Genomic DNA, 18,402 nt, shown 5'->3' on the forward strand with positions numbered 1-18,402 from the left:
GTCACGAAGAGTTACATATATCAAGAGGACATACGTTTTGTATATAATTCATTTAGACCGTTTCGTAAATGCACTTGGTTATAACTTCTATATTGGATATTCAAAACAAGTACATAACTATTAGGAATTAAATTGATATCAACTGGTTGAGATAACAATTGAATTCTCAAACTGTAATGCATTGAAGTTAAATACTCATCCAATCTCTGGGGATTCAGATCTCCTGCGGGCTCTTTGGCTCCGTGCCAGGCTGTGCTGTGCGGCTTGCGACGGTGAGCTGCTGATGCTCACTGACCGGCTAGTTAGTGTTGGCTGAAACTAGCACAGTTTGTGCACAGGAGAAAAGATGACTGTGGGTCCCAGCAAGTCAGGAAGAGGACCGGTTCATTCCTGATGAAGAGCTAGTTCTGAATAGTGATTCAGCTGTCCACAGTTCCGACCTGTTCATGAGGCTTGCTGCTGATGCTAACCTCGGGTGGATCCTCTGGTTACTCTCTGGTAACCTCCACTCTAGACTCTTAGAACAAAGGAAAGTTCTGGCACTCGGACACACTGGCCGTTCCGTGGTTGTCCGGGCTGAGTCTCAGGATGGTCAGGAGGCGCTCTGCGAGAATGTCCTGCCGTTGGGAGCCTTCTGCTCCTGGGCCGTCCTGCCCTGGAATTCTCCTTTGAATTCCCTTTCAGAAAAGTCTCAGAATTCTCCTACAGGCTCTCTGTGTTGCCTGTTTTTACCTTGAGGAACTTCAGCTCATTGATTGGCTGAAAGTTCCATGGGCATCAGAGTCCCACGTGGGTTACTCGGCCCTACCAGTCCCTGATTGGTTGATCAAGGTGAGATGTGAGTCACTTACTCCTGACACTTAGGAATACAATCCAGATGTCCATCTGGCACTCCCTAGACAGATAGGCACCAATGGATGACCATTGATTATGATAGCCAGGCTTAGCTAAGTGCATCCCCATTTGGGAGCTGTCCCTTATCAAAAGAAAACATCTTTAAATCAGCCTGCATGAATAGCTTCTCTGTGGCTGCACAACAGAGATGAAGGGAGAGATGAGGCCTCATTTGGGAAAGCACCGCAACACTTAATTCTGTCTTATTAACAAGCATTGCCACTACAGGCTTCATCTACTTCATCGTTTGATCTCGAATTAAGTTCCAGCAACTTTGTTACTTTACCCAGAGTACCACACTGCACTCCGGTTTTGAATGCTTTCAAGCAATTCTTCAACCACTTATTTTTATACTTTGTTTATTAGTAAACTATTACGAAACTAGAGGGAAACTAAAAAGAACTAAAACTAGAATCACCAAATAGGTACTGACCCATTGCAGGTGTGTAATGTGAGTTTCAAGTACTGTAGGTAGTAGTTTTTAGAGTATTGAAGTTCAAGAAGAAGAAAAGTAAATGGTCAAGTGGCCATCCTATACATAAAGGAACTATGTTTACACCTTTCCTTCAAGTTAGTATTAGAATTATACCTGTAAAGTTTGGAGTTAATTGGCCGAACAAATTTTGAACAGTTATTCAATGGGCCATATTTTTCAAAATGATGGAGGACCTGTTATGGGCTTAAAAATTACTGTAGTTACTTTTCTGGTGTGTTATACAGTATAAAAATGCTTTGGTTGGTGTTGAAATTTTCCAAGTTTTACTTTAACCAGGGCAGCAGTTCAAAAGTCTGTTTTGAAGGGTTTATTGAATACACAGGTGAAGCTGCCATCATAGTTTATGCAGAATATTAATTTTTGTCACAAACATAATGGTTTATCTGTCCCGGTGTGCCTGTCTAGTATAGAATTACCAGGAAGCCCAGTCTTTAAACACACACGGTTTCAAAAAATAGGAAGACAAAAGTCCATATAATTGAAACAGGCTGCCAACACTTGGAAGCCTCAAAATGAATTTATATTATTGTGTTAGAAACATTTGTTTCTCATTTGAAAATGTCCTTAAATTTCTCAAACATGACATAGACAAGAAGGCTTAATAAACACTGTCTGACAGTTCCACCATATGGCAAGAGTCTCCTTATTTTTACTAGCATACTGATTTGTAGAACATCTAAGGCTGTTATTTATTAAAAAAGACAATGAAATGCTAAATTGATTTCTATGCCTAGTGTAAAGGCAGCTGATTGTCAATGTGATTAAGAATGAAAAGCAGAAGGCCTTTTACTGTATATAGAGCAGGAGCAGAGTAATGCTGTAGTCTGAAAATGAATTCCCTGATCATCCCAGAAACATCTTAATAGGGCTGTTGCAAAGAGTTAAACACTATAATATTTCAGCTTGAACTTAGACCCTTCATAAACATCCATCCAGTTTTGACAAGGAAGGTTACACTCAAGACAGGACATCAATCCATTGCAGGGAACACACAGACATAAATACACTCACAAATAGGGCCTTCTGGAAGCTAATTAACCTACCAGTATGTCTTTGGACTGTGGGAGGAAACTGGAGTACCCAGTGGAAATCTACACAAACACTGGGAGAACATACAAACTCCAGACAGATAGCAGCCCAGGCCAATAATTGAATCCAGGGTCCCAGTGATGTGAGGCAGCAATGCTAACCACTGTGCCACTGTGCTACCAGGTTAAATATAAACATATACAAATTAAAAATTATCAATTGTTACTAAAGCAGTTTTTTTGTAATTCAGTGCAGGTTATTAAACTCATGCCAGGGCTTTAGTGAGTACAACTGTGATTCAGATATTCATAGGAAGTGATTTTGTGTCAGTATGTCTTGCAGTATGTCTAAATGCTACTGTAGAGTAAACCAACGTTCTTTCTTGCAATGCACCAATGCTTTTCAACAACACCAGTCACTGTATCAAGATAATACAAGGCACATTTTCTGTAGCTATGGAAATTAATGCATGGCACAGCTGACTGAGGTTAAATTTCCATGATGCTCAGAACTGCCTTAATGAGTCTGGCAGTATAAATCTAAATATTTCACAGAAAGGGGTGAAATGGTATAGCAAAAAATATATATTTTTTTGTAAAATGTCAACTGCACATACAGTATGCATTCCATCAGAATAGGCTTCAATTAAAAATAATTTGTCCAATAACTGTTTTCAGATCATAAATGTAGGTACTGTACATTTATATATTGGACAAGACCTCCTCACATTAAGTCTTCATAGTGAGCCCCAAATAGTAATATAACTGCTATGAGAACTGAATATATAACTAGGTAACATGCTGACTTTCATTTCATTAATGTATATCAGTTTATAAGATAATAAATAAGCAGTTCACTGGAAGCAGCAAAAATTCCTTTCTGACCTAAGCATATTTTCTTTTCACTATAACTCACCTTGTGTTAAGACCTTGATGATAACATCTCCCAAGAAATATGTTTATGTTGTACAGTACATATGTAAAACCAGATTTCTTGCAGTGCAAAGCAGTATGTAGACTATCCAAAAGCTTCTTTAGTTTAATTTATACCTACTGTACTTATTTTTGGATTGTACCCCAGACTTAATGTAGGCTGGGGTGTTTTTTAACTGCAAGGACAGAGTATTTGTACCTTTGCAAGGGGTGTGGATATGTCAGGCTACGAGGTATTGTACGATACATGTGATTAAGAATGGCTTTTGAGTGATAAAGTGAGTTAATGGAACTTATTTTTCTAAAACACCAGAGTGTGTCAGTTCTCACAAATTTACCCTGTTCGTTTCTCAGCCCACGGGTGTCTACGCAGGTTGTGAAAAGGAGGGGAACAAAAGGTAGAGAATACTATTTTTATAGAAACTGCACTAAAGAAACAGGGCATAGTATAGAATGCCACCAGCTTACCTCTTAACAGCACTCCATGAGTGGAGAAGCCAGTGCCTATAGTATTTGTTTGGAGGGGTCCTCAGAAAGGTCACAAGGTTGCAAACATACTGTAGGAGACTGCTTCTATGCCTGAAAGCTTAGCTAAAGGGACATACCATTGCTGGAATGCTGAGAGGGGAGGTTATCAGAGTGTAATGTTATTAGTAAAAATGGCAACCAGGTATAGAAGATCTAATGAATGTCTGTTCTGTGTATTGTTAAGGGCCTCAAGTAGTCTGAACTACTGTTTAATGTGTTGTTTGTCTTGTGATTTGTATGTGTTACATAAAACACTTATATTATCCATAATGGTACAGGCCAAACCTTATTTAAAGTGTGTTGTGAAGAAGATGTGGATGTGGATGTGGATGTGGATGTGGAGACGGAGACTTGCGATTGTGTACTTGCCTCTCTGTCCTCTAGTCCTCTAACCAAGCACTACCAACACAGGAGGTGATGTGTGACATAAGGGAAATAATTAGTTAGTAGGCCTGTGAAATGCTCACCTAGTAGGTGTGGAGCTTGTCTATCCCAAGGCACATACACAGTAGGCTGAATGATAAGGTATAATATAATGACATATAAAAAATAATGAAATCAAGTAGAAACTACTTTCATAGTATGTCTATATTGTGGCATGGTGGTGGAGTGGTTAGTATTGCTGAGTTCAAGTTCCAGACCTGTAGTGTGGAGTACTGTATGTTCTCCCCATATTTGTGTGGGTTTGCTCTAGGTGCTCCAATTTCCTCCCATAGTCCAAAAACATACTGGTAGGATAACTGGCTTCTGGGAAAGTTGGTCCTGGTGTTTGTGTGCCCTGTGATGTGCTGGTATCCTGTGCAGGGTCCTGCCTTGTGCCTGCTGCTTTCCAGTTTTTCTCAAACTACAATTATGTTAGATTATTCCCCCTGTAAAAATCATGTTGGTGGTATTGAGAATGAGATTTCTTTTTTCATGAAAGCAAAAGTCCACAGATACGAATGGCTTTATTCAGTATGCAGTAACATTAAAACTGGAGTTATTAATGCCAGTTACTGTATAAATTTAATATCTAAGCCTGGGAGAGCACTGAAAAGACAAAACTGAAAAGGCAGAGACATCTCTTCAAGGCTTAATTCCTTTACACTTCCTAGTCTGGAGGAAATGGCTTTCAATCAAATTTAATGGAACTGTTGCATTTGCTGGCTTAGGGCCAAGAAAAGCAGCTGAAGTCTAAATACTACATTGGAAATGTGTACAATGGAGCCACTAGAGGTCATGAAAAATCCCAAACTTGCGAACTTCCAATTTGAAAGTTTTTTTTATTGTTGTTGTTGAATGACTGATCTGGGTCTTTCACAGCGGTAAAGCTGGATAATTTTGGCTTGCCTAAGCTAAAGAGATGTTGCAGCTTCGCTGGGCACCTTGAACTGATAGGGTGCACTGGTGCACTCCTGTCACTTTGCAGACATGAACAATACCTCCTATCCTATGTTACTTTTGCACAATCTGTAGTTGTATTGTAAATAGCAATTGTATAATTTATTGTATTACAGTCTTAACCTAATCCCTATAAACATCTGTCCTTCTATTCTGCTTTCCCTCTTAACGAGCGTCCGGATCAAGCATTTCATTGCCGACAACATCACTGTATGCTGTTCTGTTAGTGCATTGATAAACCTTGATTGAACCTTTGCATGCCTTTTCCTAACATGATTAGATTCTGACCTTTCTTGACCTTGTCTATGTAGCTTTCCAATGCCTGGAGTCTTGGTACTGGGCTCTGGTAAAGGAATGGAGTCCTGTTGCTGATGTACTGTAGTTCACTTCTGGGTTGTTCGGCAGAAAGTATCTGAGGCAGATTCCACTGATGCCATGGTGTTTAAGGGGTAGTTGTGGTGTTTGTTTTAAATTTGAACACAAATTTAGTGCAATTGAAGTGCATTGAGACATTGGATTGAACATGTTAATTTAAATATATAGTACTTTCCTTTCAACAAAAAAAAAATAACTCTATCTCTTCAAAGAAGAATATCATAACACTTTAAGAAAAAATGAAGTAAATGCAATAACCAATCAACATTTGTTACTTATAGTAACACAAAGAGGCTTGCAATTGGATAAGTGTATTCACCTACTGAGTCAGTACTGTAGCGGCGAGGCTTAATAATAAGGCAGAATTAAGTGTTTCTGAGCTTCCCAAATGAGGCCACATTTCTCTGTTCATCTCTGTGGTGCAGCCACAGAGAGACTATTCATGCAGGGTGATTTAAGGTCCTAGGACAGCTCCCAAAGGGGGATGCACTTAGCTAAGCCTGGCTATCATGATCAATGGTCATCCATTGGCGCCTATCTGTCTAGGGAGTGCCAGTTGGACATCTGGACTGCATTACTAAGTGTCAGGACTAAGTGACTCACCTTGATCAACCAATCAGGGACTGGTAGGGCCGAGTAACCCACGTGGGACTCTGATGCCCATGGAACTTTCAGCCAATCAATGAGCTGAAGTTCCTCCAGGTAAAAACAGGCAACACAGAGAGCCTGTGAGATTCAGTAAGATTCAGGAAGAGATTCAGGAGAATTCTGTGGACTGTTCTAAAGGGAATTCAAAGGAGAATTCCAGGGCAGGATGGCCCAGGAGCAGAAGGCTCCCAAGGGCAGGACATTCTCGCAGCGCGCCTCCTGACCATCCTGAGACTCAGCCCGGACAACCACGGAACGGCCAGTGTGTCCGAGTGCCAGAACTTTCCTTTGTTCTAAGAGTCTAGAGCGGAGGTTGCCAGAGAATAACCAGAGGATCCACCCGAGGTTAGCACCAGCAGCAGGCCTCGTGAACAGGTCGGAACTGTAGACAGCTGAATCACTATTCAGAACTAGCGCTTCATCAGGAACGAACCGGTCTTCTTCCTGACTTGCTGGGACCCACAGTCATCGTTTCTCCTGTGCACAAACTTTGCTAGTTAAAGCCAACACTAACTAGCCGGTCAGTGAGCATCAGCGGCGCACCGTCGCAAGCCGCACAGCACAGCCTGGCACGGAGCCAGAGAGCGCGGATTGGACAGAAACAGCCTGCAACTGTTTCTTTGTGCCCGCAGGAGATCTGAATCCCCAAAGATTGGATGAGTATTCAACTTCAATGCATTACAGCTCGAGAATTCAATTGTTATCCCAACCAGTTGATATCAATTTAATTCCTAAGAGTTATGTACTTGTTTGAGTATCTAATGTAGAAGTTATAACCAAGTTCATTTACGAAACGGTCTTAATGAATGATATACTGAACGTATGTCCTCTTGATATGTGTAACACTTTGTAACTGATTGAATATATACCTTTTGTATTCTGATAACCCTCTCGATAAGATCTGTTAGGTTTACATGCATATTCTATGTATTAATAAATGTATCCTTGTGTATTAGTACCTGTGTGTGCGCGTTGTTTGAGTTATGTCGCATGGTTGGATTCTAAAGCCATCAAAAGAATCAACTTTGTGATTTACTGCTATAATTAATAATTGTCTCAGTAAATGCCCAAACCCTACAGAACTGGTGCCTTCAGAGAGCCACTACATTACATATTTGGCGTCCCTGAGCCGGTTTTCCCTACAGTACTTCATGGATGCAACTTTTGCTCTGTCAGAGGGGACCATTAATGGGCTGCAATCTTCAAGTCATTCCACAGATTTTCAGTGGGATTGAGGTCAGACCTCTTACTGGGTCAATTCAGGATCTTTACCGCTTTTGTACTTTAACAACATTGCTTTGTTTTCCTTCCTAATTTTAGTTTCCTTTTAGACCGCAGCAGGTTTTGTTTAATAATCAGTCTATTTTGTTCCATCCAGTTTCCATTCAATCCTGATCAGTGTCCCTGTACCTTCTACACCCTCTTAACAGAAAACTGCCTCCAACATGCATTACAGTAGGTATGGTGATCTGTGGGTGATGTGCTGTATTATTTCTATTAAGGCCAAAACATTCTATCCAGGGTTTCATTAAACCACAAAACTTCCTCATGTCCTCAATCTCCATTGTTTTGCATACAGTACCTCTAACAAGACTTAGTGTGAGATTGAGTGGCTTCTCCCATGAGTGACTTGATCTAGGCAAGGTCTTAGTGGTGCCACACAACTTGTGCTTCTTAATGATTGTGTTGACTGTGTCCCAAGAAATATTTAAGGCCTTTGAAATATTTTATATCTATTTTCTGTTCTGTGCCTTCCCACAACTTCTTCTATCCTGCAGGTCTTTTGAGAGCTCCTTATTGCCCATAGGTGACTGTTTACTTTATGATGCACTACCCAGCAGAGGAGACCTAAAGGAACAATGGATTTTATTCTGAATTCATCAGAATCACTACAACTAAACTCAGGTGGAAGCTAATGTGCTTGTTGTATGGTTTGGAAGGGAATTGATTACACCAGAGGTAATGTACAAGTGCTCTTAGTAAGGAGTGTGTACATTATCCAACCAATTTGTCTTAGGTTTTCATTTGTAATTACAGTACTATTCAGAATACTTTGAGTTTTGTTTTGGCTTAGATGTTGTGTAATTTGTGTCAGGCTGTTAGACCACAAAATTGGAATGGAAGTTAAAACCTATAAACCAGACAGAACTGATTCAAGTCTGCTGATTGTTCTGTTTTAAAGCTTGGAAAAAATACTTTTCTCTTTCTCATGACAACAGGGCAAACTAATCATCCCTGTATTTGATTTGACAGATTAAAAAGTAACCATAACACTATGAGATTGTTTTTCTTAGTTGGGCAAGCATGTTCTCCTAGCAAAGTTGTGTGCCCTGCTAATATTAATAATGACTAATACTTGTTTAAACCCTACTCTGCATTTCTTGGTAATGGCATGCATATTAACAAAAATCAAATACAAAATACTGTTGTGAATGCTGTCATACTTCAGTGACAATATCACTGGATAGCTGTGCATTTCGATTTATTGTTTTTTGGTTTGTGTTGTACAATCAGGGAAAAAAAACGTTGGTCCTCAATTATCAAAGTTTAAGGTTGGTTTATATTTCCACTACTTTTAGAACAGCTCTAAATATCTGAATGCAGTCCTTTTAGATTTAGATTATTTTAGAGTGGTTTATGGTCACCCAATTTCATTTGCACTTAATATGTCCAAGGCCAGTCCCTCCAAAACAGGTCAATGTAGATGGGATAAAAGAAATGTTTAAACAGATCAAATCCCATAATGATTATATTTTTGCAAACATACTAATGGGAATCAAAGTAACAGGTACTTCCACCACATTGATTTAATCTTGGTATAAGAGACCCCCTGCACGTTTTTAGGAGACTGGTAACCAGATGAATATCACTGACTCTGTGGTCTCAGGAATGAGAACTCCCAGCAGTTTTTATTTTCTGGACTCCACAGTCTAGTAGAAATCTTTCATGCTGAGGTTTCAGGGTGCTCATCTGGCATGAAATCCCGACCTACTGCAGCAAGACGTTTCCAGATAATGGTTCTGAACATATCGATGCAAGTGTCACATTGTTCTACGTTTGGCAATGGTGATTCAGAAATCACACATTCATCTGCTTTCAAAAACAAAGTTTACTGGAATGCAAGCTTACATATCAGACATAACATGAAGTAATGAAGAAGTTATGTCTGCAATGTAATGTTTTATTAATGCACATGAACTACCAAGAATTGAGAGTCTACAGTATGTACAGTATGTGAATGCAAAATAATTGCATGCCCTATTTCAAATACATCATGCTATGTTCTCTATCAATAAACTACTGTTTTCACAATATTGTTATTGAAACAGCTAGTCTGTGCAGCAAATCTCACAATGTTGTAGGAAAATAATTTTACATACAGGAGCTAAAACAGGTCCATGGTTTACAGAAAGAATACATGGCATTTAAAAAAAATCAAACAAAAGATATCATATCTGCAGACCTCTAATCCAAGCCAACACAACTGCTCTGTACCGGCAGGCACAGAGTAACAGGTGAATAAACATTCTCTGTGGAGGACATGCACACAGCAGGTGCACAGTGCCTTTTGCCTAAGGGCAGTATGACCAAAAAGCACTTATTTCAATTCACTGAATAAAAGTAAAATAACATCAGAAAATACACTGTTGTGGATGGGAAAATATAAGGTTCTGGGAATTTTCTTAGAACAAAGGATTCCTAACTAAAATGAATAGCCTCTGGGGTGGTGAGGGGCTCTGTGGTTAAGGCTGGAAGGTTGTTGGTTCATATCCCATGGCTGGCAGAGAAATCCTACTCCACTGGGCCCCTGAGCAAGGCCCTTAACCCCATCTGCTCCAGGGGTGCCGTATAAATGGCTGATGCTGTGCTCTGACCCCCAGCTTCTCTCCCTGTCTCTGTGTCTCATGGAGAGCAAGCTGGGGTATGTGAAAAGACAAATTCCTAATACAAGTTAAATACAAGAAATTGTATTTGGCCAATAAAATAATCTTAATCTAATCTAGAAAGTGGCTTACTTTATACTGTTAAATTAGAGCTGTAAGCACAAGAAAATGATCATTGTTGCTAATCATGCAAACAAAGAGAAAATGTGCAAAAATGTATCTCTGAAAATTCAATATGCATTAATAAAATACAGTGTACACTTTAAGATATTTAATCATAACATGTCCTGTAAAACTGATGGAATACTAATACTAATACTAATAATGTTTAATATAGAATTTCTCTTTTCTGAGCTTGAAGCATGTTGTCAGTTCAAATACCTGAGTTAAATATTAATGTAATACACTGTATGGTTTATATAGCATATCCTTTTCATTGTCTACAAATTGGGTGGCACATTCGTTAGCACTATTGCCTTGCAGTGCTGGGGCTCTGGGTTCAGCGGTGCTAATTGTATAGAGTTTACATGTTCTCCTCTGTGTTTGTGTGGGTTTCCTCTAGGTGGTTTAATTTTGTTCCACAGTCCAAGAACATACAGCACAGGTAGGTTATTTGCCATCTAGGAAAATTGTCACTGGTGTGAGCATGCAGTATGTTTGTGTCAGTATGTGACCTGCAAAGGACTAGTATCTCATCCAGAATTTATCCACCTTGTGCCTAATGATTCCTGGGAGAGGCTCCAGGCCACTGTGTCCCTGAATTTGATTCAGTGTTAATTGAAAGCGACATGATGCGCTGATGTGTCTACACGTTCTCTATTATTACAGTATGTGTGACACAATTCATATTATTCAGTACTCTCAAGAGCAAGTAAATCAATAGATAAAAGCAGTATCCCAAATGATTAATAATCATTATGCTTTTAATGATGAATGATTTTGTTCATCTAACGTAACAAATTTGGTTCAGGAAAAATATAATATAAAGAAGCATTTTAGAAAATTATTACAAAATATGATCCCATTAAAGAAAAGGAGCATAATGATTTGCTGTCAGAAATGAAAAAGCATATTAAAAATGCCAAGAGAGAGATGAAGAGTAATATTGCAGTGGAGGCTAAAATAAATAAGTGTTATACCAGCTAAAGAACAGTAAAAAAGTATATAAAATGTATTCAAGGACAACAGAGGGAAAATTCTAGGGAATGAAAGAGAAATGGAGGATGTACTAAAAGAGTATTTAACTCAGGTGCTCACTAGGAAAGAAGATACTAATATGCCCCAGGTAACAGAAGGAAAAGGTTTGCTATTAAACAATATTAGCGTAGAAGACACTGAAGTGTTCTGGTTACTAGAAACATTTCCAGGACCTCATGGAGTGCTAGTTTGTGCACTCAAGGAAACAGATTTTATTTAGAAGCTATTGATGAAAATCATTCAGGACTGGGGCAGTACCATTAGACTGGGGAATTGCTAATGTTGTGCTCATCCATATCAAGGGTGGCAAAATCAAACTAAATAATTATATACCAATAACTCTGACTTCTACTACTGTACATATATGGAAACAATTATTGGACGTAATGTGAACTAGAGGACCACCTATAGCGAAATTATCAAGCCCGTCCTTGGGAGAGAGCTGCAGGATAGGCTAGTTCTGCTATGGAAGCAGGTCACAACCCTTCCACCTGTTAGTAAGGTTGGTAGCTCTGGAAACACAATCAGGAAGCTTGCTTCACCAGTGACTAATCACCACATCCCCTGCCTCCTGGTGAAGCAGACTATTTAAGCAGCGTTCCAGACCGAGCAGTGTTCTGTACTCTCTTATAGAGTTTAGCTCTGATCCACAACTGTGTTCCCACGTTGTGTTTTGCTTAGGACTCTTGACCCTGCTTTGTGGTTTGCTACATACAGATTGCTTCACTGGCCAGATGGAGAGTCTGGAGTGAGGTGAAAGCTTTGCTGGGGTGATGTAATTAATGGATCCAGTTAGTGTAGGTTTTGTTAAAATAGTGCAATGCACGAATAAGATGATATTTAATCATATCATAAAAATATCATATCATGCATTTCATGGAAAAGATAGTCGCCTGGGAATCCATCCAGGGAAGAGCAACCAGATACATTCCTGGGCTAAAGGAGATGTCCTACAGTGACAAGCTGAAGGAACATACCCTTTTTCATCTTTAACAGAGAGGACTGTGAGTGACGTTATATACTGTAAGTATTCCAAATCTTTAAAGGCAATGACCAAGTGAACACAGTGGATGTTTTTTGAACAAACATGAAAATAGGCATTTATAACTAATGATGATTATCAGTAGTGTTGCTAGTAACAACCTCGTTGTGATGCAATGTTTATTGGGATGTTGATCCCCTGACTGTAAGGTCAATTTCCCTAGCAGCTATCTCTAGGCACTTAGTGGAACTACACGTCATTGGTGCCATCTCCCTTCCTGTCCCTTCCAGTCAGCGACGGTGTCTGAAGGCCATATAAGCCCAGAGAGCTTCAGGGTTGGTGAAAAGACACAGAAAAGAAAAGTACCCCTGTCTTTCCCTCAGCCTCAAACCAAACGATTAACCAGATATATAACAATTGGTTTTAATGTGTAATATCTTTAACCACTATTAATCACTTTTACAAGCAGAGTAACTATATTCAGCCGACCCTGTTTGATCAGGGATGCTAAGCACCTCAGTTCCTGACAGAAAATCTTATTTAGGCCTGAAACCATCCCAACCTACAGGTAGCTGTCAGCATTGTGGATACCACCTTACAGCTACACCTCTAACCATAGGAATACTTTTGGAGTTGGGAAAAGCTAATCTTTTCTCCTCCTCTCCTGATCTTTCTTTTCATAACAGAGCCAACCTGTTCCTGGAAGGTGCTAACTGTATCCCTCAGGATACCGGAGACTGAGGTCATAGTTTACTTAATTAAATTAAAGATTCCATTGCCCTTTTTGAATGAGTCTGACTGTTAGTCCAAGTGTCATGGCTAAATTCCATTCCGGGCTTGTACAATTTGGCCTCCCTAAATTCCGTACTTAATTTCATCAGTGAAGTAAGTTCTTACTTCTCCACCTGTATACTGGGAATGCTGGGACATACTGTATTGGCTGCCACACATCATGCTGATGGGTGCTGTATTATACTGGTGAGTGAAGTGGGTCCCCTATTAAATGGATAAACACTATATTAATACAAGTAAATATTATTAATGATTAAGTTGAGTAAGAAAACAGTCATTAGGTATGTTATGTTAGCTAGCCGCTCAGTTTTAGATGTTGACATCGATGATGGCTTGGCCCAATCTATATGGAGAACATTTATACGTTCCTGATTAAATTACATGACATTACATGATTTTTAATACACAATTCTGGTGATCTGTAATATACTCCTTACACTATGCCATTTTGCCTGACATTGTATAAAATTTGAGACCCTTGCATCTAGGTTATGTTAAATAACTTTTAGGAAGGCCATCTAACGCTTATTAATCAAACCACTGGAACTCCATGTGCTCAATAATGCATCAAATATTGGTAGTATAAATTATTTATTGACAGAAATATGGAAATATATTACTGTAAATTGCAATCTAAGCAGCTGCAAAAACTGCGAGATGTAATGTTAACAGTTTAAAAATGATACATATCTTTGGGGACTGGTGAGTTGGAAAAATCTGAAATCAGCTCACAAGCCATCAACTAAGCAAGCATTTGGTAAGATTTGGTGAAGATTACCAACAGCAAGGTCTGTATCATTGATCTCATGAGTTCAGCACTAAATCACGAGATTTAGTTCAGCATGTAAAAATGGGATTTGGTAAAATATTGAGGTTCAAACAATGCTGATCAATTTTCAATAATTTTTTCTCATGTGTTATTTGTAAAGTACAGATTGAATTCATTAGTGAGTCTTATAAATTTAATTGAAAAAAAGAAACATACTGTAAATCATGAAATAATTAAAGTACTTTAAAGACAATCAAACACATCAGTGATTTTAATTAGTGGTGCACAACATCACTGCTTTAGGGGCACAATCCAGTAGACTGTATGCATATTTTAAAATCAATTTCTGCTTAAGACCCCAAAGAAATATTGAACTGCTTCAGCTAAGTGAATAGGCTGATTTGGTAATTACAGGCCTAGTAGAATTAAAACTATAAAAATCTGTGCACAAGGTGTCAGATTCTTTGCATCCTTAAATCAACTATAATTTACAGTTTGGGAATGTGATCTTTAAAATATCCAGCTAGCTGACTGAAGGGAGTTCTTCACTTGACCTACAGTATGCCTGCCTCCATTTATTATATTATTCATTACATGCAGTACATACTGTTTTGTTGTATCTTAATTCAATATATTTTTAATGCATCTCTCCCCATTTTCATAAGGACTTTCCTTGATTTTTTTCTTCAGTTTCAAAATATTATATCTTTTATAAAAATATCATAGCTTTCAATCTTCCATGCAGCACCATTCGCAATGTGTAAAGCAGTGTCCAACAACACTACACTGCTTTTACTGTTTTACCACACTGTTTCTCAACATTCTTGATTTAAAGGAATCTCCTACAATCTACCCACAGACACTATGTCTTTTTCATACTTCAGAACAAAAGTTATGGTGTCATATTGCAGCTAGGGGAAGAAAAAAAAACTCATCATATTTACAGTAGGTACTCAAAGTAGAAAAGTACCCTAATTTGATTTGACTATTCACCTCACCTACAGTATTTGAGATATAGTTATTTACTGTCTGATGTGTGACATTGCTGGAGTAGAAAAGCCATATAGTGTAGCATAAAGCAATGTGACAGCTAACATACTTATAAAGTAATGTGTTTTGGATTGATTTCATTGAGGTGTCATCTCCTCCCGACAAAAAAAAAACAACAAAACAAAACAAAGTGACAATGTTTTCATCTCAAAGTCTTATTTGACATAATATTTATTGACATCATATATAAAAGGGGGAAGTGTGATTGTCTTTCTTGTTTTTTGTATGTGTAAAATAATACAAAGACTTCAGATTACAAAAATAGTTTAGGCAAATACCTCAATTTAAAAAGAAATGCTGTGGCAAATACAATAGAATTAATATCTCACCAGGCAGGAGCCTTTTTTTTTTATCATATCTGGACATATTAAAATATATGTCACACATACTCCTTCTTTGATATGCTGTTTCGATTTTTGTCCCTTTAAAGACATTTAGCATGTAATCTCTTTCAAAATTCAGAATATCCTGCATGACTAAGCACATGAGCCCAGAGCATTACAGACTCTTCTTAGTGAAGAAAACTCCAACATTCTGTATGAGCTTCAGCTTAGTTTCAGATGAGGGTGGAGTGTGAGAAAAAAAAATGTCCTCAGAGTGATTGATGTGAGAGAAAAAAGCAACAACAACAGGATATGTGTCCAGCGTCTGAAAGAACAGGCATGGAGGAAGGGTGTGTTTTTGTAGTGTTGAAATACGTTTCCTGAAGTGATGTCTGCAGCAAGGCTCTTCAGATTTTATTTCTGACTTAATTGGAATATATACTGCATTTATCATAAATTCTGCTAATTAACACATTGTTAATTGTAATCACTATATCCCATTTAATAGTGTCTTTCCTTCTCTTAAATTGACAATATATCTATTATATACTGTATATGGTACAGTATCTACAGTACATATACAGCACACCTTGACTAGGATTGCTATAAAGCCAAGTCCATCTTAAAAATGTTAAATCAGCTCACTACAGTACTGCACTTTAGTGTCCAAACCTTTTAGTACCGTGTTGCCAGGAATAAAAGGGGAGTCTACATTAACATCACCTTTAAACATAATCTTTTATTTTCCTGATTTTTCATATCTTAAATGGTAAGAAAAATATCCTGATGTACTGTATAGGATATGATTAATTGATACAGATAAAGAATACAGTTAACTGGAAAATTGTTGGGAACCCTGTATATTCCAAACTAAACTCTTAACTACGGAAGGGTGTACATTAGCAAATATTAAATAATTGCTTATTAAACACTACACAATTTCACTGACACTAAACAATTCCATAAAAACCTAAGCATCAACAGCTTGATGTGTGGAGCCTTTTTTTATTTGGCAGTGTGGCAAATCCATTCTTCATTTTCCTTGGTTTTAAACACAGTGTAAATCGAAATGCAAGGCGGAATGACAATTAACAAGTCCTATGCCTATGCATATGTGTGAGAAAACTGAATAGTGTATCAGATTTTCGGCTTTTCGGCCTCTGATTGGCTGTTTCGTAAAAAGGCTCAGGCGCTGACAGCATTCAGAAGATGGAATCAGCCAGTGGAGCTCTCGACCCTGAGAGAAATATCCTTGCAAGCTTGTCCGCTCCTATTCTTGCTTCAAAATTACGACGGGAATAACAGTGATCACAAAATCCAAGCACAGCGCCAGTCCCTTGCGATTAGACAGAAGCGAATTGGATGTACAATAAAAAAAGCGCAACTTGGACAGCGGCTTCTCTCATAGAAATTGCTTGACTGCCTACAGTGCTGCTTATCCTGGCGGTACTGCAGAATTGGTGCGAGACTGGCAAAAACATTTAAAGTAACCTGACATTATATGATCAGCTTTCGTTTTCTTTAACTTTGAACTGGATTCACCAACCTTCTGTTAAGTGCTAAAAGGCAACTAGGAGGCGGGAGGACTGTAGCTGGCTGGATTGGTGAGAATTCTCTGTCTACTACATTTATGTACTGTAAGTTACGAGTTTTGCATAGCGAGTGAAATTGTGAAGTGAAGGTGACGGCTTTGGTGTTTCTTTGGAAGCAACTGCAAGGAGATGCATTAAGGTGTATTAACTTGTTCGTGTCAGAAGACTAGCAATATACAGTACATTTCTTGCGGTACATTTCATCAAGCGAATGTGTATTCACTGAAACGACATACTGTATAGATTTTTAATCGTTTGATGGGAATCTACAGATTGCTACTTGCAAGAGTTAGATAAACAATTGGTTGATATTTTGCATTCTATATAAATATGACAGTAGAGCCATAGGAAGGCGGATTATGCTTACTACAAAATACCTAGAAGATAACGCAAATGATGAACATTTGTATCATATGTCATTGACTGCATTATACTGTATGTCCGTATGGTGTACTGTTTTGTCTCTTGTAGTATGTGACCTCAAATGTAGCTGTCTGCGTAATAATAGCTGACAAATGCAACATCCTAAAGGGTTATGTGTTTGGGTCATTAAATGGTTTAATTGTTTCATAAATGTCGCCGTTATCAGCCTTTGGCATTTTTTGGTTTTCTTAACGCTAAATTCTTAATTGTGAAATACCTGTCTTACATGAAATTTAATATTTACGAAGGTCACTTAGGTTATGTTTTTGCGTATTGATACATATGGTATTTTAATACGTATTGGATCAATTCAAATATGTGACCTTATTTTCAGTTAAAATACCTGGGTTTCAATTAGTAATAAATAATTTGCTTACATATATAGGACAATATATATAGTTTACATTTAAGTATTTTGGAGGAACATAATGTAGTCCAACAGTAGTCTTACATGTATCTACAATATGGTTGGTCTTATTTCCCGTGAATATTCTGTAACAGAAGGCAGGGACATAATGTACAGTACTGTATGTTAAGACCCTGAAACTTCTAAGCCAAATTAAATGAAATTGAATGTGTCAACCAGCACAGTGGTTCAGTGGTTTGCATTGCTGCCTAGCAGAGTTGGGATCCTGTGTTCCTCCAGGTGTCCTGGTTTCCTCCCACAGTCCAAATACTGGCAGGTTAATTGGCTTCTGGGAAATTTTTTGTGTCTGTGTGTCTGCTCTGTAATGTCCTGTCTTATATTCCAGAATGTACCTTGCCTTGTGCCTGTTGATTGCTGTAATAGGCTCTGTCTTTGAATTGGAAGAAGTGGTTAGAATTGTCGGATAGATGAATAAGTGAAATTGGAGCCAAATATAATAAATGCACACTGTGGATCTGGACTGGTGAAATTATTGGACAATTTTATTGCAATACAAGTGAAAAAGGAAATTGTTTTGTATTAAAACTGTCTAACTGTACAGTATATAGATTCTAGATGTTGCATCATATACTGTACTGTACCTAGTATGAATCTCCAATTATGGTCATTTTTCAGTCCAGATTATCATCAAGGGCATATTTAGGGTCATTTGACTTTCCTTTTATTTGCATCAGATTATTT

At 38.2% G+C, this 18,402-nt stretch overlaps 1 protein-coding gene across 2 annotated transcripts in view; it reads left to right on the forward strand.

Annotated features, from left to right (window-relative positions):
* The first annotated feature begins 16,487 nt into the window (after positions 1–16,487).
* The window catches only part of myripa (myosin VIIA and Rab interacting protein a), a 139,043-nt gene continuing 137,128 nt past the window's right edge, over positions 16,488–18,402 (forward strand). For both annotated transcript variants that reach the window (XM_015354547.2, XM_015354549.2), the window contains exon 1: positions 16,488–16,883. The gene's annotated coding sequence lies outside the window, so the exon portion shown is untranslated. The remainder of the gene's footprint in view (positions 16,884–18,402) is intronic.

Source organism: Lepisosteus oculatus, chromosome 6 (genome assembly GCF_040954835.1).
Source record: "Lepisosteus oculatus isolate fLepOcu1 chromosome 6, fLepOcu1.hap2, whole genome shotgun sequence".
Taxonomy (NCBI): Eukaryota; Metazoa; Chordata; class Actinopteri; order Semionotiformes; family Lepisosteidae; genus Lepisosteus; species Lepisosteus oculatus.